The sequence below is a fragment of the Anopheles coustani genome (assembly GCF_943734705.1).
Source record: "Anopheles coustani chromosome X unlocalized genomic scaffold, idAnoCousDA_361_x.2 X_unloc_27, whole genome shotgun sequence".
NCBI lineage: Eukaryota > Metazoa > Arthropoda > Insecta > Diptera > Culicidae > Anopheles > Anopheles coustani.
The window spans coordinates 307,501-331,079 of record NW_026525134.1 but is presented as its reverse complement, the minus strand read 5'-3'; the positions used below and the strand labels follow the sequence as shown (position 1 = coordinate 331,079).

General features: G+C 46.6%; 1 non-coding gene across 1 annotated transcript; it reads right to left on the bottom strand.

Annotated features, from left to right (window-relative positions):
• Positions 1-494: 494 nt before the first annotated feature.
• Positions 495-649, bottom strand: LOC131270394 (5.8S ribosomal RNA). The gene has a single exon (XR_009179488.1). It is a non-coding gene; the product is annotated as a 5.8S ribosomal RNA (ribosomal RNA).
• Between the last annotated feature and the right edge of the window lie 22,930 nt (positions 650-23,579).

Below are 23,579 nucleotides of genomic sequence, written 5' to 3'. Positions count from 1 at the left end.
GAGGCTTATGTACCTTGCGGTTGTTATCGTCACATCTGGCTTGCGACTACTTTGTTTCAATGTCCAATATGTACCGTTGGACTCGGTTAACGGGCTGTTAGCCCGCGTGTGGTTTAACTCACTGATACCTTCCATTGCCCATACGCTAGTTTGTTTGTGTTCCTTTGGTCAACTTCCATACTTGAATCATTTGTGCTACCGCTGCTGCTTCGACGCTACTTTGACATCTTCGCTTCTATTTAAATAAATAAATAAGCTGAAGCTAGACATCAGTAAACACCACCACAGACACCACAAGCACGCCTTCTCCTCGTACTTCCGCCTCACGCGGGAACACGGACGCTCTAAATACTTCGAATTCCAATGCCAGTATATTGTAAACCACGGGTTCTTTAATGCTAGCGGGTCGTCGCGACCCTAGTTAACATCATGGTGCACGTCTCGTGACGGGTGTCACGGCGTAGTTAAATGTATGCGATACATTTCTCAAATATAAGCGCTCAGTCATCTGTACATCATGGTAGGTTCCCACGACGTGCAATATGCGTTCAACTTATCAATGTTCATGTGTCCTGCAGTTCACATTATGACGCGCAGTTAGCTGCGGTCTTCATCGATCCATGAGCCGAGTGATCCACTGCCGAGGGTGACTAACTTGCGTAAGCCGCCGCTGTGCGCGTATACCCGTTCCCCGTAGGGAGGAGCAAGCCGCCGCTTAGAGACGAAGCATAAAGTGTCCTCATTCCACATAGGGCAAGCTGGATGAATCCATTTTACCCAGGACGGCCGAAGCGGCGTGGACCAGGGGAGAACTGAACCTTATACTTCACACCACAGTAAGTCTACGTGTCCTCTTCCACATAGGGCAAGCTAGAACTAACTATCTTACCCAGGACTGCCGAAGCAGCGTGGACCAGGGGAGGAACACACTTTTCATGGAAACGTAAGGCATCCATGACTGCCATAACGTAAGCCGCCGCTGTGCGCGTATACCCGTTCCCCGTAGGGAGGAGCAAGCCGCCGCTTAGAGACGAAGCATAAAGTGTCCTCATTCCACATAGGGCAAGCTGGATGAATCCATTTTACCCAGGACGGCCGAAGCGGCGTGGACCAGGGGAGAACTGAACTTTATACTTCACACCACAGTAAGTCTACGTGTCCTCTTCCACATAGGGCAAGCTAGAACTAACTATCTTACCCAGGACTGCCGAAGCAGCGTGGACCAGGGGAGGAACACACTTTTCATAGAAACGTAAGGCATCCATGACTGCCATAGTGCGTAAGCCGCCGCTGTGCGCGTAAACCCGTTCCCCGTAGGGAGGAGTCAAGCCGCCGCTTAGAGACGAAGTATGAAGTGTCCTCTTCCACATAGGGCAAGCTAGAATGAACTATCTTACCCAGGACCGCCGAAGCAGCGTGGACCAGGGGAGAACTGAACTTTATACTTCACACCACAGTATTGAGTAATGTGCCCTCTTCCACATAGGGCAAGCTAGAATGAACTATCTTACCCAGGACCGCCGGAGCAGTGTGGACCAGTGGAGGACTACACAATCATGAGGTTTGATATCGACTTGTGTGTTTCAATAGGGTACCGATGGTATGTTTTGAACCGATTTGATTTAGCCATTCTGAAGTCATCACTTGGTTGAAGCGCTGAACTAGGGAGGGGCATCGTTTACATATATATTGGTTTTCGCATGCTCTACTAGGTTAATGTCATAGGGTTGGCTATCGAGCATGCCCAAGTGATGACTTGATTGTGTGCTTGCTTGAATTCTTCACATTTCATACCATCGGTTAGTTGTCGAATCATTCCTCGATCATAACCTTCGTTCTTGGTTCATGTATGCTCTCTTCCACATAGGGCAAGCTAGAATTAACTATCTTACCCAGGACCGCCGAAGCAGCGTGGACCAGGGGAGAACTATACTTTGTCTTGTATGCCCTCTTCCACATAGGGCAAGCTAGAACTAACTATCTTACCCAGGACCGCCGAAGCAGCGTGGACCAGTGGAGGACTATACTTTGTTCATTACACCACAGTATTAAGTATGGTGTCCTCTTCCACATAGGGCAAGCTAGAACTAACTATCTTACCCAGGACCGCCGAAGCAGTGTGGACCAGGGGAGGACTACACAATCATGAGGTTTGATATCGACTTGTGTGTTTCAATAGGGTACCGATGGTATGTTTTGAACCGATTTGATTTAGCCATTCTGAAGTCATCACTTGGTTGAAGCGCTGAACTAGGGAGGGGCATCGTTTACATATATATTGGTTTTCGCATGCTCTACTAGGTTAATGTCATAGGGTTGGCTATCGAGCATGCCCAAGTGATGACTTGATTGTGTGCTTGCTTGAATTCTTCACATTTCATACCATCGGTTAGTTGTCGAATCATTCCTCGATCATAACCTTCGTTCTTGGTTCATGTATGCTCTCTTCCACATAGGGCAAGCTAGAATTAACTATCTTACCCAGGACCGCCGAAGCAGCGTGGACCAGGGGAGAACTATACTTTGTCTTGTATGCCCTCTTCCACATAGGGCAAGCTAGAACTAACTATCTTACCCAGGACCGCCGAAGCAGCGTGGACCAGTGGAGGACTATACTTTGTTCATTACACCACAGTATTAAGTATGGTGTCCTCTTCCACATAGGGCAAGCTAGAACTAACTATCTTACCCAGGACCGCCGAAGCAGTGTGGACCAGGGGAGGACTATACTTTATACTTCACACACTAGCCATACTGAAGTCATCACTTGGTTGAAGCGCTGAACTACGGCGGGGTAATCGTTTACAGGTTATAATCATATAGCTGCATGCTCATTAGTAGATAATGGAATATTGTATGGCAATATGAGCATGCCCAAGTGATGACTTTGTTTCAAGCTCAACAGGTAGGGTATTGAGTCCTCTTCCACATAGGGCAAGCTAGAATGAACTATCTTACCCAGGACCGCCGGAGCAGCGTGGACCAGTGGAGGACTATACCTTGTCCATTACACCACAGTATTAAGTATTGTGTCCTCTTCCACATAGGGCAAGCTAGAATTAACTATCTTACCCAGGACCGCCGAAGCAGCGTGGACCAGATGAGGACTATACTTTATACTTCACACCACAGTTTTGAGTACGCCTTGCATAAAGTATCTAGTTTGAACCACGAGGGCTCACAATGTAGAACCGCGAGGGCTCTAGTACCGATTCTCTCGGTACGGCTTGGTCCGTGTTCCTTTATGCTTGTACTCTAAGTATTAAGTATTGTGTCCTCTTCCACATAGGGCAAGCTAGAACTAACTATCTTACCCAGGACCGCCGAAGCAGTGTGGACCAGGGGAGGACTATACTTTATACTTCACACACTAGCCATACTGAAGTCATCACTTGGTGGGGGTGAACTACGGCGGTATCTATCGTTTTGGTTCGGTCTATATAGGGTCGCTTGCATGCTCATTCGAATATAATGTAATTGTGTATGGCAATATGAGCATGCCCAAGTGATGACTTTGTTTCAAGCTCAACAGGTAGGGTATTGAGTCCTCTTCCACATAGGGCAAGCTAGAATGAACTATCTTACCCAGGACCGCCGGAGCAGCGTGGACCAGTGGAGGACTCTATACTTTATACTTCACACCACAGTATTGAGTACGACTTGCATAAAGCCCCTAATGAGAACCACGAGGGCTCTCTCAATGTAGAACCACGAGGGCTCTAGTACCGATTCTCTCGGTACGGCTTGGTCCGTGTTCCTTTATGCTTGTACTCTTAGAAAGTCTCAACCCGGAGGTCTTGACTTTGATTGTCATAGTTGGACTACGACGGGGCATCCGACCATTGCTGATCGAACACCCCTGATTCACCATCTTTCGGGTAGGCGGTACGCGTACCTCCGGACGCGGAAGTCTCAACCCGGAGGTCTTGACTTTGATTGTCATAGTTGGACTACGACGGGGTATCCGACTCATCGAATACCCCAGAAGCACACCATCTTTCGGGTAGGCGGTACGCGTACCTCCGGACGCGGAAGTCTCAACCCGGAGGTCTTGACTTTGATTGTCATAGTTGGACTACGACGGGGTATCCGACTCATCGAATACCCCAGAAGCACACCATCTTTCGGGTAGGCGGTACGCGTACCTCCGGACGCGGAAAGTCTCAACCCGGAGGTCTTGACTTTGGTTGTCATAGTTGGACTATGACGGGGCATCCGACCATTGCTGATCGAACACCCCTGTTACACCATCTTTCGGATAGGCGGTGCGCGACACCACCGACGCGGAAGTCTCAACCCGGAGGTCTTGACTTTGTATTGTTGGATAGTCCTCTTCCACTATAGGGCAAGCTGGAAATATTCCATTTTACCCAGGACTGCCGAGGCAGCGTGGACCAGGGGAGAACTTCACGGAATCTTCAGGCATCCATGATTGCCATAGTGCGTAAGCCGCCGCTGTGCGCGTCAACTCGTTCCCCGTGAGGAGGAGTCTAGCCGCCGCTAAAAGACGAAGCATTAAGTGTCCTCATTCCACTATAGGGCAAGCTAGAATTAACTATCTTACCCAGGACCGCCGAAGCAGCGTGGACCAGGCGAGGACTATACTTTATACTTCACACCACAGTATTGAGTACGACTTGCATAAAGCCCCTAATGAGAACCACGAGGGCTCTCTCAATGTAGAACCACGAGGGCTCTAGTACCGATTCTCTCGGTACGGCTTGGTCCGTGTTCCTTTATGCTTGTACTCGCGGAAAGTCTCAACCCGGAGGTCTTGACTTTGATTGTCATAGTTAGACTACGACGGGGCATCCGACCATTGCTGACCGAACACCCCTGATTCATCATCTTTCGGATAGGAGGTGCGCCCACCTCCGACGCGGAAGTCTCAACCCGGAGGTTCAGACTTAGAGTTTTTCCCATTTAAAAGTTTTTCTCTTAGCCATACTGAAGTCATCACTTGGTGAACGATTGAACTAGGGCGGGTTAATCGTTTATAGGTATCATGTGGTTTGCATGCTCTCTTAGGTTAAGGTCATGTGGTTGGCTATCGAGCATGCCCAAGTGATGACTTTGTTTCACGCTTGCTTGATTTCTTCATGATTCCCTGTTATATAGTGTAATCATTCGAGAACAGGGAATCTTTGGTTTTGCTCAACAGGTATTGGATGTCAACTTGGTATCTAGATCGCATTAAGTCTCAACCCTTAGGTTCGGACTTGTATAGTGACATCTTGTTACGGTCTTGAGTCTCAACCCGCAGGTTCGGACTACTTAGTGTTTGATCGAATATAATATGGCAACTTGTGCCTAAGTCTCAACCCGCAGGTTCGGACTTCTGTTTATTTGGCCAATGTATGTATAAGGCAACTTGTGCCTAAGTCTCAACCCGCAGGTTCGGACTTGTGTATTTGTTCGAAGTCATGTATAAGGCAACGTGTGCCTAAGTCTCAACCCGCAGGTTCGGACTTGTTAGTGTTTCGTCAACTTTCATATGGCAACTTGTGCCTAAGTCTCAACCCGCAGGTTCGGACTTGTGTATTTGTTCGAAGTCATGTATAAGGCAACTTGTGCCTAAGTCTCAACCCGCAGGTTCGGACTTGTGTATTTGTTCGAAGTCATGTATAAGGCAACGTGTGCCTAAGTCTCAACCCGCAGGTTCGGACTTGTTAGTGTTTCGTCAACTTTCATATGGCAACTTGTGCCTGAGTCTCAACCCGCAGGTTCGGACTTCTATAGTGTTTCGTCAATTATCATATGGCAACTTGTGCCGAAGTCTCAACCCGCAGGTTCGGACTTCTGGAAGGATCACTTGGCCACTAATGATCCTTCCGCAGGTTCACCTACGGAAACCTTGTTACGACTTTTACTTCCTCTAAATCATCAAGTTCGGTCAACTTCGATAAAGCAGACGCGGTTCACGAGGATCCAGCGAACGATCATCTCCAAAGACCTCACTAAATAATCCATCGGTAGTAGCGACGGGCGGTGTGTACAAAGGGCAGGGACGTATTCAACGCTGGCTGATGACCAGCACTTACTAGAAGTTCCGAGTTCATATGGACCATTGCAATCCATAATCCCTACTAAGTGAGTATTTGAGTGATTTCCCGTTCCTCTCGGAATAGGAGACACGCTGCTACCCACATTGTAGCACGCGTGTAGCCCAGAACATCTAAGGGCATCACGGACCTGTTATCGCTCGATCTCATTTTGCTAAACACAAATTGTCCTGCTAAGCAGCGTACCGTAAGTGCACTTGCGCACACGAACAGCGAAGGTGTCAGGTCATACTCCACCGAAAGGTCCTAACCCGTTCCAATCGGCATCGACGCATTAACGCTGACTGCGTTCTAGTTAGCATATGTGAGTCACGTTCGTTATCGGAATTAACCAGACAAATCAATCCACGAACTAAGAACGGCCATGCACCACTACCCTTAAATTTGAGAAAGAGCTATTAATCTGTCTCACCTCCATAAGTTCGGACCTGGTAAGTTTTCCCGTGTTGAGTCAAATTGAACCGCAAGCTCCATTTCATTGTGGTGCCCTTCCGTCAATTCCTTTAAGTTTCAACTTTGCAACCATACTTCCCCCGGAACCTGACTTTGGTTTCCCGGAAGCTACTGAGAGCACCTGGTTGTAGCGTCTCCCAATTGCTAGTTGGCATCGTTTACGGTTAGAACTAGGGCGGTATCTAATCGCCTTCGATCCTCTAACTTTCGTTCTTGATTAAAGAAAGCATCCTTGACAAATGCCTTCGCTTTAGTTAGTCTTACGACGGTCTACGAATTTCACCTCTCGCGCCGTAATACTAGTGTCCCCAACTACTTCTGTTAATCATTACCTCCGGTCTGAGTACAAACCAATGAAAGATTAGACCAAGGTCGTATTCCATTATTCCATGCAAGATTATTCTAGGGCGTTTGGGCACCCTGCTTTAAGCACTCTAATTTGTTCAAGGTAAACGTGAGCGGTCGAGCTCTATGTTACACTTGCACCCGTTGAAGGGCACACCATGACACAGACTTGGTGCCCTACCACACCATTGAGTCGCAACCAGATTCCGACTTGGCCCACCGACCACGGGTTGACCGGGTCGGCGGAGCCGGACTGTGTTGGACAAGTATCAACTTCGAACGTTTTAACCGCAACAATTTTAATATACGCTAGTGGAGCTGGAATTACCGCGGCTGCTGGCACCAGACTTGCCCTCCACTTGATCCTCGTAGAAGGATTTATGCTCTACTCATTCCAATTATGAAACATCATTAAAGAGTTTCATATTGTTATTTCTCGTCACTACCTCCCCGTCCCGGGATTGGGTAATTTACGCGCCTGCTGCCTTCCTTGGATGTGGTAGCCATTTCTCAGGCTCCCTCTCCGGAATCGAACCCTGATTCCCCGTTACCCGTTGCAACCATGGTAGTCCTCTATACTACCATCCATAGTTGATAGGGCAGATATTTGCGAGATCTGTCGTCGGTGCGAGACCATACGATCAGCATCATTATCCAGACTTCAACTCAATGACACGGAGAACCCGCGATTGGTTTGACTAATAAGTGCACCAGTTCCCGCGAGGGTCCTGGCATGTTGCATGTATTAGCTCTAGATTTTCCACAGTTATCCAAGTAACTAGGTTGATGATCTCGTAAATTATAGCTGTTATACTGAGCCTTATGCGGTTTCACATTAAATCTGTTTGTACTTAGACATGCATGGCTTAACCTTTGAGACGAGCGTATATTACTGGTAGGATCAACCAGAATTCCGACTTTGCGTTCGAATGTTCATTGTCCCATTGCACCCGGAGGAGCAAACACCACGTTCTATATGTTGTCAAGTCCGGTAGCACACGGGAGGCGAGCCCCCGTGCGAACCTCATTGCCCTCGTATCACACACACACCCGATGCACCGGACAGGCACTTGAGCGGCATTCGACTCCGCTAAGCGCTCGTGCGCCCGATTGTGCATGCGCTGACGGGGCCTTCATACCCCTACCACAGCGACCTTATGCCAAACTTCCATGAATACTTAGGTGAGCTGACAAGGGCCTTCATTTCCCTACCATCAACTAAAGGACACGCTAGGCGCGTCCGATCATTGCAACTGCGGGGCTTTCATACCCCAATCACCACAGTACGCAATTCACCAGAGTTTAATCACAACCCCCCCGGACATGGCACACTATTAACTTGCAACAAAACTTAGTGTGTGCCGGGCACATCGGTTCCACAAAATCATTCCCGATGTACCCCAATTGGGGTTGCGAACGCATTCACGGTCCTCTGACACACCCAACCAAGCGTGGATACTACATACCTCAAACACCCAGTACACTAACAGACAAATCAATATATGGTTGCTTTCCCCCAGACATTTGCCAATCACTTGGCACCCGGACGGGAACTCGCTCCTGATTGCGCCAATGCCACCCATTTGCCAAGAGCGAGTTCTGTATGTAGATTTCATTTGGAAAGACAACCGTGTACTGGATATTCTATCCGACGATTACAGATGACGAGTACGAGACTCGACTACACTCACGGATAATACATTTTGGGTCGAGATTGCTTTCGGGGTTTTCGATTGGTCTTGCGCTTGTAAACGTATAACTTTGACTTGTGGTAACCTCGGTATGTTAGTCGATCACGTGGTTGTGAACTGGTAAGGGTGGGCAATCTGTTCACTTGCACTCTGGGTAGGAATAGGTGAGCGCTATAGGTTAAGATCATTGTATGGTTCCATCGTGATGACTTTCGCTAGATAGTAGGATGTTTGGATAGTTATAACGTTTCTGGCCATTTGTTCATAGTGTTCGGTTCATTGAGGAATTCGATTGGTCTTTGCTTCACACACGTGGTCGATCACTTGGATGTGAACTAGGGTGAGAATAAGGTGTTCACTAGTGCTCTTAGGTTTTGGATCAGTACTGAGCACTTGATTGGTTTCGCATAATATGTATCCATAGTGATGACTCTTTCCAGCTTAAGATTTCGTGACCGGTTTCGAATCCTTCCCACGTTCGCTTTTACTTGGTTAGGTTTTCGAGTGTAGATTTGAAAGCAATCTCATGTATGTATCCCATCTGATATAAGCCACTGACAGTTCATGTCACCTCGTTCAACTCTCGCTGGGTCACAGAAGTATGTTACTGCGCCCATTATCCCTACTCGGATAGGTTCGGTTCGTTCGTTTTATACTACGGTGAGTAAACTCAATTTGTGCATCGCATAGCCATGGAAAGCAAGCTTTCGCGGGCCTCTTCGACTGTTTTGATACGAGCTGTGCCCGTGATGCTTGTCATCCCAGGATACTAGACCCCTTTGGACGACCGCATGACCATCAGAAAGTAAATTCCACGTTCGATTTGGGGTGTGAACCCCGAACATAAAGTCTTTGTGTAGAACCACGAGGGCTCTATAGTACCGATTCTCTCGGTACGCTTGGTCCGTGTTCCTTTATGTTCGTACTCTTGTGTGTATAATATTCATGTTCGGTTTGGGATATTTGCTACTTTCACCAGGGTCCCGTTCTTCATACAAGTCTGCCTTGCTAATGTGGTAACTTTATAGTGTAGTTCTGACATCCCAATTTTGGGACTTAGCCGATTTTTCGTATATTTCCACATGACCCATAGGGTCCCTTTCTTCATACAAGCTTGCCTAGGGCGATCGGTCAAAACTTGTCTTACTATTCGATTGGTCTTCGCACTTTCACCCTAGGCAGTTTGCCTAGGTGTAGCTTCTTGAGGAGGTCAAAACCCAAAATAAGGAGGTTCAGCCGACCCAAAAACCTCCCCTGTCTGAACTACACTAACCCGATTTTTCAGGGTCCTCAGCGCCATACAACTTTGCCTAGGTCACTTGTACTCTTGACTTAGGCCATCTGACTTGGTCCGTGTTTCTTCTTAGGGTTCACCTAGGTACTTTGCCTTGCTTGATGTGGTAACTTTTTAGTGTAGTTCAGACATCCCAATTTTGGGACTTAGCCGATTTTTCATGTATTTCCATATGACCCATAGGGTCCCTTTCTTCATACAAGCTTGCCTAGGGCGATCGGTCAAAACTTGTCTTACTATTCGATTGGTCTTCGCACTTTCACCCTAGGCAGTTTGCCTAGGTGTAGCTTCTTGAGGAGGTCAAAACCCAAAATAAGGAGGTTCAGCCGACCCAAAAACCTCCCCTGTCTGAACTACACTAACCCGATTTTTCAGGGTCCTCAGCGCCATACAACTTTGCCTAGGTCACATGTACTCTTGACTTAGGCCATCTGACTTGGTCCGTGTTTCTTCTTAGGGTTCACCTAGGTACTTTGCCTTGCTTGATGTGGTAACTTTTTAGTGTAGTTCAGACATCCCAATTTTGGGACTTAGCCGATTTTTCATGGATTTTCCATATGACCCATAGGGTCCCTTTCTTCATACAAGCTTGCCTAGGGCGATCGGTCAAAACTTGTCTTACTATTCGATTGGTCTTCGCACTTTCACCCTAGGCAGTTTGCCTAGGTGTAGCTTCTTGAGGAGGTCAAAACCCAAAATAAGGAGGTTCAGCCGACCCAAAAACCTCCCCTGTCTGAACTACACTAACCCGATTTTTCAGGGTCCTCAGCGCCATACAACTTTGCCTAGGTCACTTGTACTCTTGACTTAGGCCATCTGACTTGGTCCGTGTTTCTTCTTAGGGTTCACCTAGGTACTTTGCCTTGCTTGATGTGGTAACTTTTTAGTGTAGTTCAGACATCCCAATTTTGGGACTTAGCCGATTTTTCGTAAATTACCATATGACCCATCAGGGTCCTTGCCTTCATATAAGTTTGCCTTGCTTGGTGTGGTAACACATGAGTGTAGTTCTGACATCCCCATTTTGGGACTTAGCCGATTTTTCGTAAAATACCATATGACCCATCAGGGTCCTTTCCTTCATATAAGTTTGCCTTGCTTGATGTGGTAACATTTGAGTGTAGTTCAGACATCCCCATTTTGGGACTTAGCCGATTTTTCGTAAAATACCATATGACCCATCAGGGTCCTTGCCTTCATATAAGTTTGCCTTGCTTGGTGTGGTAACATTTGAGTGTAGTTCTGACATCCCCATTTTGGGACTTAGCCGATTTTTCAATCAATACCATATGACCCATCAGGGTCCTTTGCTTCATATAAGTTTGCCTTGCTTGGTGTGGTAACATTTGAGTGTAGTTCTGACATCCCCATTTTGGGACTTAGCCGATTTTTCGTAAAATACCATATGACCCATCAGGGTCCTTTCCTTCATATAAGTTTGCCTTGCTTGATGTGGTAACATTTGAGTGTAGTTCTGACATCCCCATTTTGGGACTTAGCCGATTTTTCGTAAAATACCATATGACCCATCAGGGTCCTTGCCTTCATATAAGTTTGCCTTGCTTGGTGTGGTAACATTTGAGTGTAGTTCTGACATCCCCATTTTGGGACTTAGCCGATTTTTCAATCAATACCATATGACCCATCAGGGTCCTTTGCTTCATATAAGTTTGCCTTGCTTGGTGTGGTAACATTTGAGTGTAGTTCTGACATCCCCATTTTGGGACTTAGCCGATTTTTCGTAAAATACCATATGACCCATCAGGGTCCTTTGCTTCATATAAGTTTGCCTTGCTTGGTGTGGTAACATTTGAGTGTAGTTCTGACATCCCCATTTTGGGACTTAGCCGATTTTTCAATCAATACCATATGACCCATCAGGGTCCTTTGCTTCATATAAGTTTGCCTTGCTTGGTGTGGTAACATTTGAGTGTAGTTCTGACATCCCCATTTTGGGACTTAGCCGATTTTTCGTAAAATACCATATGACCCATCAGGGTCCTTTGCTTCATATAAGTTTGCCTTGCTTGGTGTGGTAACATTTGAGTGTAGTTCTGACATCCCCATTTTGGGACTTAGCCGATTTTTCGTAAAATACCATATGACCCATCAGGGTCCTTGCCTTCATATAAGTTTGCCTTGCTTGGTGTGGTAACATTTGAGTGTAGTTCTGACATCCCCATTTTGGGACTTAGCCGATTTTTCGATCAATACCATATGACCCATCAGGGTCCTTTGCTTCATATAAGTTTGCCTTGCTTGGTGTGGTAACATTTGAGTGTAGTTCTGACATCCCCATTTTGGGACTTAGCCGATTTTTCGTAAAATACCATATGACCCATCAGGGTCCTTTGCTTCATATAAGTTTGCCTTGCTTGGTGTGGTAACATTTGAGTGTAGTTCTGACATCCCCATTTTGGGACTTAGCCGATTTTTCGTAAAATACCATATGACCCATCAGGGTCCTTTGCTTCATATAAGTTTGCCTTGCTTGGTGTGGTAACATTTGAGTGTAGTTCTGACATCCCCATTTCGGGACTTAGCCGATTTTTCGTAAAATACCATATGACCCATCAGGGTCCTTTGCTTCATATAAGTTTGCCTTGCTTGGTGTGGTAACACATGAGTGTAGTTCTGACATCCCCATTTTGGGACTTAGCCGATTTTTCGTAAAATACCATATGACCCATCAGGGTCCTTTGCTTCATATAAGTTTGCCTTGCTTGGTGTGGTAACATTTGAGTGTAGTTCTGACATCCCCATTTTGGGACTTAGCCGATTTTTCGTAAAATACCATTTGACCCATCAGGGTCCTTTGCTTCATATAAGTTTGCCTTGCTTGGTGTGGTAACACATGAGTGTAGTTCTGACATCCCCATTTTGGGACTTAGCCGATTTTTCGATCAATTCCATATGACCCATCAGGGTCCTTTTTCTTCATATAAGTTTCCCAAGACTTAGTGTTTTTTACCTTTGGACACCAATATCACCCTTACGGGTATCTTTGATCTTCGCACCATGTATTGACCAAATGTAGGTCTTGCTATGCCAAACTTATAATTGTTCTACACCAAGTCTCTATCTTGAACCATTAAGGCTCTAACTTGCACCAATTGCTTGGTACTCTTGGTCCGTGTTTCATCGCATACTGACTTCTTGACTTAGTGCTTTTTTCCTTTGGACACCAATATCACCCTTGCGGGTATCTTTGATCTTCTCACTTTGTATTGACCGAATGTAGGTCTTGCCATGCCAAACATATAATTGTTCTACACCAAGTCTCTATCTCGTACCGCCAGCTCGGTACATTCGATTAACCTGCCCTTAAGGCACCCGGGACTTAGCCATTTTTTCACATTTTTCATGATTTTGAGGCAACTTTTCTCGACTTTGTCACCTTATATCACCAAGATCCTTTCTCTTTAGCGCTTCACTCTGTTCGTATGATATTTAGCGCTGACTATCACCTTTCTATCGCTGAGCTCAACTTCTTATTCGGTGCCATAGAGCCAGAGATATTTGGTGTATGCTGTTATAAGGGAAGTTTGTCACTTTTTCAAAGGCCCACTTTGGGACGCCCATATCTCACCTTCAGGTATCTTCGATCTTCTTGTCGTCTATGGACGAAACTTAGGCCTTGTCTTGGCCAACTTATAAATGTTCTACGGCCAAGCCGTATCTCTTACCGCCAGCCCGGTATTTTTGGACTTAGTCGGATTTTCGCCTCTCGTGGTAACAATTTCTGACTTTGACTCACAATAACACCCGAACGGTCACATGCTAGCGCTTTGCTTGGTAGGAATTATAGTTAGCGCTACCTTTTCTCTTTCCATCGATACCTTGTTTGTTCCATTCCATGCCATACAGCCGAAGTTATGATGTTTCCCGTTTTCCATATCATGTGGAGCTTATGCTCTGGGAAAACCATCTAACACCCGTACCACCCTTTTGGGTACCTCCGATCTTGACACTATGTTCGGGCCAAATATAGGTTATAACATGCCCAACATATAATTGTTCTACACCAAGTCTCTATCTCTTACCGCCTGCTCGGTATTTTACTCGTAAGTCCAAATTTCACAACTTGTACTTTTTGGCCCAATGTACTCGAGTTTCAATTTTGGTAACATTTTTCGACTTTGACGCTTAATAACTTCCAAATCATGCTAGTTAGCGCTTTGCTTTCTTAAAGTCGTATCTAGCGCTGGGTGTTACCTTTCCAAAACATATCCTAGCTTAACAATCCATGCCATACAGCCGGAGCTATACGGTGCACAAGTCAAATCCATTTTAGGCATGTTTCATTTTTGCCAATTTTTGACCACTCGTATCACCCTTCCAGAGTGGTCCGATCTTCTCGCTGTCTATGGACGACTTTTAGGTCTCGTAGAGGCAAACTTATAAGTATTCTACGTCAACCCGCTATCTCTTACCGCCTGCTCGGTATTCTTGGTCTTGTGTGATTTTTGGCCATTTTGGTATTATTTTTCCACTTTGTCGCTTAATAACTCAGTTTTGCTCAACACTTAGCGCTTCGGTTGTTTGGGATTATAGTTAGCGCTCGGTTCGACCTTTCCAACACTGATCTTAGCTTGTCGATCCGTTCCATACAGCCTGAGTTATTCGCGATACCGTGTTTCAATCCATTTCTCAAGTCTCGTTTTGGTCCAACTTTGAACCAGCCATATCACCCTGATGGGTACCTCCGATCTTCTCGCTCTATATTGGCCAAAGTTAGGTCTTGTGGTAACGTACTTATGATTGTTCTACGCCGTGTTCGTAGCTCTTATCGTTCGCCCGCTATTTTCGATCATAAGGTGAATTTTCGCCTCTAAACCACCATTTTTCACCTTTGCCCTCTAATATGACCGACTTGCTCAACACCTAGCGCTTCGCTTGGTAGGACACATAGCTAGCGCTCGTCAAGACCTTTCCAACGCATATCCAAGCTTTCCGATCCGAGCCATACAGCCTGAGCTATAGGCGATACCGTTTTTCCCATTTTCTTGGTCACACGCACTTTAGGGTACCCCTTTTTGCCTTTGACCCTTAATACCTCCTCCGGGTCACTAGTAGGCGCTCAGCTTGGTAGGAAACATAGCTAGAGCAGGCCTTCACCTTTCCAAAACTGCCGAAAGTGTACCGATCCGACATCTAGAACCAAAGTTATGGTCATTCCCATCATGCTCTACTTTCATGGTCAACCTCCACCAAGCACACCTAGGTTGGACCAACTTTCACCAACTCATCTCGAACCCCAAATTTGCTTCGACCTACTAGGTTTCCCTAGTAAAGTGGTCAAAACATCCATTACAACACGACTGGTCTTTCTGGTGGTCGACCTAGGCGACTTTATTCGACGACCACCACCCCATGGAACTAAAAGACGTCCCTTGATACGGACCACCGATACATTTTCCGGCCTGTCTAAACTACACTCATCGAAATTTTTTTGGGTCCCCACCGTCATACAAGTTTCCCTAGGTCAAGTTTTTCTTCCGGATCGGCCGCGGACCTCACTTTTCATTATCTAGGGAGGCCATAGGGCCCCAAAAGGGGTTTTTTAAAATTTTCGACACTTTCGACTTTGGTCGGATTTTTTCCGATTTTGGTCCGACCTAGGGACTTGGTGGTCCAAGGAGCCTCGGGACCAAACTTTTTTCTCAGGGGTCCCTACCTCCATACAACTTTGCCTAGGTAAATTTTTTGTTCCAAATCGACCGCGGATTTCACTTTTCAATATCTGGGGCTCGTGTAGAGTCCGAATATGAGGTTTTCTCATTTTTCGACATTTTCGACTTTTTTCGACTTTTTTCGGGTTTTTCGACCTAGGGGTCCGCCGAACAAATTTTGGGTCAAAAATTTTTATTGAACTAGTCGAAAGTACGCAAAAAGATAAGACTTTTTGCCGAAGACACCATGCCCCGGAACCGACTCCTTCCCCTTCAAAATAGGGGACAAACGTGATTTTTGAAACTTTTCCTTAGGGAGCCCAAGACTTAGAAAATTTTCAAATTCTCGATTTTTCGATTGCGAGCTAGCGCTTTGCGGTCTTCGGCAATGTTGTAGATCTCGACGAGATAAAACTTTTTGGTCAAGGGACATTTTGCCCTCCGACCCCTCCTTCCCCCCGCAAATCGCCCCCCAAAGTGCAATTTTTGCATTTTCACCTCTTTGCATGCACTGTTCGGCCCAAATGGCCACTTTTTATGGGTCTGAGCGCTTTGCGGTCTTCGGCAAACTTTTAGAGCGTACCAAGCCCTAATTATAATTGTTCTACACCAACTTCGTACCTCTTCATCCCTGGCCGCTATTCGCGTACCAAGGTAATTTTTGTTCATTTTATCAACATTTTTCATCTTTGACTGTTTATATCGGCCTTGCCATGAACCGATAGCGCTTCGCTGTGTTCTAACGTAAGTTAGTACTACTCAATACCTTTCCAAATCATGTCTTAGATTGTCATTTGCTTGCTTACAGCCGGAGCTATGAGCGATACCGTAAAAAGTACCGAAACTTGGAAAAATCCTTGGATCGCCCATATCCCCCCTTTGGGGACCAGATATCGAAAAAAGTTCTTATTCAAAAAGCTGCGCCTTAACGTGTTCTAGTTATGCCTAGAACATTTCACTTCGCTAGCAGGCCTGCAACTTAGCCGTAATTGGGATTTTAGGGTGTTCATGGAGGGCCCATTTCCTGCGACTTGGTATCTTTTGGGCCCTATGTTTCTCTAATATCTCCACAAGTTTTCCAGATAGCTTTCTCATACTTTCAGGGTGCCTAGAGCACCTCAAGACCTTTCCAACGCTATGCCGTTTGCCTCGCTCGGACATCTACAGCCGAAGTTATTCGAGGTACACGGTACCTTACCCTGTTTTCTCAGTACTTGGTCGAAAATTTCGATCAGCCATATGGCCGACTTGGACAACCCTGAGCGGGTTGGCCCCATATAACTAAACTTTTGTCTCTTGTAGGCAAACTTATAAATGTTCTACGTCAACTCGCTATCTCGTACCGCCTTGACGGTATACTTGGTCCAAGGGCCATTTCCAGCGACTTGGTCGCAATTTCGCTCTAAGTTTCGCTAATACCTTCGTCCGTGGACATGGTGATTTTTTGTTCGTATTTTTCCTTGATAGTCCCACTCAAGACTATTCCATACCAGAGCCAAGCGTCCCGCTAAGTGCCATACAGCCTGAGCAGTAATTCATGAAAGGTACCTCTACCAGTTTTTGCCATACTTGGGTACAAACTTTGTATCGCCCATATCTCCACTTTGGAGGCCAGCCAGCACCTTTGCCCGATATACTTTTTTCTTGGTCATACCATGCACTAAATATAATTGTTCTACGCCAACTTGCTATCTCTTCTCTAACTTGCCGTTATTCTTGGTCCAAGTCCCATTTCATTCGTTTTCGGACCCATTTTGCTATATGTTTCACTAATAGCTTCGGCCATGGACAAGCTGATATTCTGTTTGTATTTTTGCTTGATAGTCCCACTCAAGACCATTCCAAAACACACCGCAACTTGTCGCTCGGTGGCAAACTGACCGAGTTATAATTCATGAAAGATACCTCAACTTGGTACACCATGTGGTCGGCCCAAACCATATACCGACCAAACGACCGACTTGGAGCACCCTGACCGGGTTGCCCCCATATAATGAAAGTTGCGTCTCGACACGCCCAACTTATGAATATTCTACGCCAAGTCGCTATCTCTTACCGGTAAGCCGGTATTCACCTTCCAAGGGTGATTTTGGTCAAGTGCCATTTCCTGCGACTTGGTCCCCGAATTGGACCATCATCACCTAATATCTCCGTGGTCTTTCAACTCAGCCTCATAAAACTTTCAGGGTAGATAGGTCTCCCCAAGACCTTTCCAACGGTGAGCCGTTTGCCTCGCTCGGCCATCTACAGCCGAAGTTATTAATGGTACTTGGTACCTTACCCTGTTTTTTCCATACTTGTTCGTACTTGGGTACAAACTTTGGATCGCCCATATCTCCACTTTGGAGGCCAGCTAGCACCTTGGCCCCATATACTTTTTTGTTGGTCATGCCATGCACCAAATATAATTGTTCTACGCCAACTTGCTATCTCTTCTCCAACTTGCCGTTATTCTTGGTCCAATTCCCATTTCATTCGTTTTTGGACCCATTTTGCTATATGTTTCACTAATAGCTTCGGCCATGGACAAGCTGATTTTCGATTGGTATTTTTCCTTGATAGTCCCACTCAAGACCATTCCAAAACACACCGCAGCTTGTCGCTCGGTGGCAAACTGACCAAGTTATAATTCATGAAAGGTACCTCAACTTGGCACACCACGTGGTCGGCCCAAACCATAAACCAACCAAACGACCGACTTGGAGCACCCTGACCGGGTTGGCCCCATATAATAAAAGTTGCGTCTCTACACGCCCAACTTATGAATATTCTACGCCAAGTCGCTATCTCTTACCGGTAAGCCGGTATTCACCTTCCAAGGGTGATTTTGGTCAAGCGCCATTTCCTGCGACTTGGTCCCCGAATTGGACCATCATCACCTAATATCTCCGTGGTCTTTCAACTCAGCCTCATGAAACTTTCAGGGTAGATAGGTCTCCCCAAGACCTTTCCAACGGTGAGCCGTTTGCCTCGCTCGGCCATCTACAGCCGAAGTTATTAATGGTACTTGGTACCTTACCCTGTTTTTTCCATACTTGTTCGTACTTGGGTACAAACTTTGGATCGCCCATATCTCCACTTTGGAGGCCAGCCAGCACCTTGGCCCCATATACTTTTTTGTTGGTGATACCATGCACCAAATATAATTGTTCTACGCAAGCTTGCTATCTCTTCTCCAACTTGCGGTTATTTTTGACTCAAGTCCCATTTCCATAGTTTTTGGTACCAATTTGCTCTATGTTTCGCTAATAGCTTCGCCCAAGGACTTTGTGATTTTTTGTTCGCATTTTTCCTAAATAGTCCCACTCAAGACTATTCCAAATCACACCTTAGCTTGTCGCTCAGTGCCATACAGCCAGAGTTTTAATTCATGAAAGGTACATCACCTTGGTACACCACGTGGTCGGTCCAAACCATCAACCAACCATATGACCGACTTCGAGTCGAGCTAGCGGCTAGGCTCAATATAATGAAATGCGTGTCTTGATGCGGGCTACTGACGGTCTGAACAATGTAGCTCGCTAGCTCGTCTCTAAACTTGTGTTTTGGTCGAATATTGGGTGTTCATGTACCACTTCGGGAAACATGGACTTTGGTGCAACTTTACCACTTGTGCACTTAATAACTTCCCGGTCATTCAAGTCTTTGCCTTCATACTTTCAGGGTAGTTAGGTCTCGTCGAGACCTTTCCATACATATGCCAAACTCATCGATCGGACATCTATAGCCCGAGTTATTCGCGGTACACCGTACCTTACCCTGTTTTTTCCTCAATTGGGTACAAACCTTGGAACACCCATATCGCCCCTTTAGAGACTAGCTGGCACGTTGGCCTCATATAATGATAAGTGCACCTCAACTAGGGCTACTGACGGTCAGAACATTTCAACTTGCTAGCTCGGGCCCACACTTGTGTTTTTCTCGAATATATGGTTCAAGTGTGCCACTTTGGGCACTTTTGGACATTTTGTCCCCACACAACTTTCTTGCCTTGGTAGATAGGGTCTTGTGATCTTGGGCAAAAAGATGCACCAAGATAAAGTCTAACTTTCGTTCTTGTACCGCAAAGCGCTATCTCAAACACCCGAGGAGATAGAAAGTGATTATGTTCGGTATATCGGTCTTCCATGGCCTACTATGGTAAACCCCTGCAGGTATGCAACCGAAGGTGCTTGGTACATGTATTTGGTGCAATATCGGTGCAAAGTAGGTGTTTCCTTGATCGGGCTATAACTTTCTTGGTTGATGTTGGATTGCTTTGCGGTCTTCGGGGGATAGTTAGGGAACATGTTGGCCAACATTTCCTTATTCCTCAGCCTGGCCGTACCTCTTACCGTCTAGGCGGTATACATGCTCTAAGTTGGAACTTGTGTTCCTTTGGGTAACTTCTCTGACTTTGACGCTTAATAACTTTCGTTCATATGCAGTCTAAGCTCTGCAACTCTCAGGAAAGCTAGTACTACTCATTTCCTTTCCATATCAGTCTTTGGCTTGTCGATCCGATGTCTACAGCCTTACTTATTCACGTTCCCTGTGAAGGTAGGTTTTTGCCCATTTTCCAGTTCATGTGGTAACATTCCCAGACTTTGCCGGCTTTCTCTTCATGTGGTAACTTGCTTGCTCATGTGGTAACTTGGAAGTGTATTTCTGACAGACCCAATCTGGGACTTAGCCGATTTTTCTCTGCATATTATATGGATCCATCACTAGGCCATCTTGCTTGCTCATGTGGTAACTTGGAAGTGTATTTCTGACAGACCCAATCTGGGACTTAGCCGATTTTTCTCTTCATATCATATGGATCCATCACTAGGCCATCTTGCTTGCTTGTGTGGTAACTTGATAGTGTATGTCTGACAGACCCAATCTGGGACTTAGCCGATTTTTCTCTTCATATCATATGGATCCATCACTAGGCCATCTTGCTTGCTTGTGTGGTAACTTGGAAGTGTATTTCTGACAGACCCAATCTGGGACTTAGCCGATTTTTCTCTTCATATTATATGGATCCTGGACTTAGCCGATTTTTCTCTTCATATCATATGAATCCATCACTAGGCCATCTTGCTTGCTTGTGTGGTAACTTGGAAGTGTATTTCTGACAGACCCAATCTGGGACTTAGCCGATTTTTCTCTTCATATCATATGGATCCATCACTAGGCCATCTTGCTTGCTTGTGTGGTAACTTGGAAGTGTATTTCTGACAGACCCAATCTGGGACTTAGCCGATTTTTCTCTTCATATTATATGGATCCTGGACTTAGCCGATTTTTCTCTTCATATCATATGGATCCATCACTAGGCCATCTTGCTTGCTTGTGTGGTAACTTGGAAGTGTATTTCTGACAGACCCAATCTGGGACTTAGCCAATTTTTCTCTTCATGTCATATGGATCCTTCACACGGCCTTCTTGCTTGCTTGTGTGGTAACTTGAAAGTGTATGTCTGACAGACCCAATCTGGGACTTAGCCGATTTTTCTCATCATATTATATGGATCCTGGACTTAGCCGATTTTTAGGTTATTATATATGGATCCTGGACTTAGCCGATTTTTCTCTTCATATAATATGGATCCTGGACTTAGCCGATTATTAGGTTATTATATATGGATCCTGGACTTAGCCGATATTTCTCTTCATATGATATGGATCCTGGACTTAGCCGATTTTTCTCTTCATATAATATGGATCCGGGACTTAGCCGATTTTTCTCTTCAAATAATATGGATCCGGGACTTAGCCAATTTTTCTCTTCATGTGGTAACGTATGCCAATCGCTCACAAGTCATGGGATAAGGGTACTTGTGTTCTTCCATCTTCTAAGTCCCGCACGGGGACATCGTGATCGCCCCAAGTCCGGAATAGCGCCAAGTCAAGCCCCACGGTGGCCGTGCAGGACCTGTTAGCGGCGGCCCCACTGACAGCACTAATCCGGACTTAGAAATTATATCTTTCTAATCGAACACCACACACGCAACACCACCATACCACCATCTCCTTGCAAGTACCTAAGTACCCGCAACTCCATGGTGAAGGCAATGTCACTCCATCACCAACCTCTTTGCACTGCAAGCACTTGCGTACCCACAACACTCCGAAGAAGGCAACGGCGCGCGATGCTCGACTCCACACACCACACCACACCACACCACCGATGGCCAGCCAGCCAGCCAGCCCAACTAAGGGCTAACCCACCAACCAACCACCAATGGCCTAGGCCAGCCGGATCCCACCTTCAAGTCCAAGCACAGCCAAGTGCAAGTACCGCCAAGTGTTCACCAACCAACCATCACACCAGGTCAGCCGGCCGGTACCCACCTTCAAGTGCCATTACCCTCGGGTGCAAGCTCAATCAAGTGTTAACCAACCAACCCGGCCAAGGCAGCCAACAGGCCGGCACCCTACAGCACCGACCCGCCATCACCACCTCAACCGTTGACCATGCAAGTGGCTTCGGACAACAGGTGACACCCGAAGTACATCCGAAGAACGTATATCAAGTGTTTGCTCACCAAGTCCTCAACCAACCCCAAGTACCCGGAGGTACCCAGAGTGTTGGATCCGCCAACCCGTCCCGGCACTCCAAGTCCTTGCGAACCCAAAGTGTTTGCCCGGTAGGGCCATTGTATCACAACGCTTGCGACCATGCAAGTGGCCTCGAACAAGGTGACAGGGGTATCTTCACCAAGTTCTCAACCAACCCCAAGTACCCGGAGGTACCCAGAGTGTTGGGTCCGCCAACCACTACCAGCACTCCAAGTCCTCGCGAACATAAAGTGTTTGCCCGGTAGGGCCATTAGACCACAACGCTTGCTAACCATGCAAGTGGTCTCGGACAACAGGTGACACCCGAAGTACATCCGGAGAGTGTACAACAAGTGTTTGTTCACCAAGTCCTCAACCAACCCCAAGTACCCGGAGGTACCCAGAGTGTTGGGTCCGCCAACCACTACCAGCACTCTAAGTCCTCGCGAACCCAAAGTGTTTGCCCGGTAGGGCCATTAGACCACAACGCTTGCTAACCATGCAAGTGGTCTCGGACAACAGGCGATACCCGAAGTACATCCGAAGAGTGTATATCAAGTGTTTGTTCACCAAGTCCTCAACCAACCCCAAGTACCCGGAGGTACCCAGAGTGTTGGATCCGCAAACCCGTCCCGGCACTCCAAGTCCTTGCGAACCCAAAGTGTTTGCCCGGTAGGGCCATTGTATCACAACGCTTGCTACCATGCAAGTGGCCTCGGACAACAGGTGACACCCGAAGTACATCCGGAGAGTGTACAACAAGTGTTTGTTCACCAAGTCCTCAACCAACCCCAAGTACCCGGAGGTACCCAGAGTGTTGGATCCGCCAACCCGTCCCGGCACTCCAAGTCCTTGCGAACCCAAAGTGTTTGCCCGGTAGGGCCATTGAATCACAACGCTTGCTAACCATGCAAGTGATCTCGGACAACAGGTGACACCCGAAGTACATCCGGAGAGTGTATATCAAGTGTTTGTTCACCAAGTCCTCAACCAACCCCAAGTACCCGGAGGTACCCAGAGTGTTGGATCCGCCAACCCGTCCCGGCACTCTAAGTCCTTGCGAACCCAAAGTGTTTGCCCGGTTGGGCCATTAGATCACAACGCTTGCTAACCATGCAAGTGGTCTGGAGTATAGGTGATACTGACATACCACCGAGATGGTACATCTAGTATTGGGTCACCAAAACCAAACCAACCCCAAGTATCAACCCGGCATACTCAGAGTGATGGATCCGCCAACCCGTCCCGGCACTCCAAGTCCTTGACGAACCGAAAGTGTTTGCCCGGTAAGGCCATTAGATCACAACGCTTGCTACCCCACGGCGAGCTAAACATGCAAGTGGTCTTAGGCAACAGGTGACACCCGAAATTCATCCGAAGATGGAATATCAAGTGTTTAATCACCAAGCCAGCATCCAAACACCAAGTACCCCGGGAGGACCCGATGCGTTGCGACCATCTCCAAGTTCTTGACGAACCCGCAGTGAAAGGCGGTAAGGCCTCTGGGCCGCAACGCTCGCATGTGTTAACCCGCA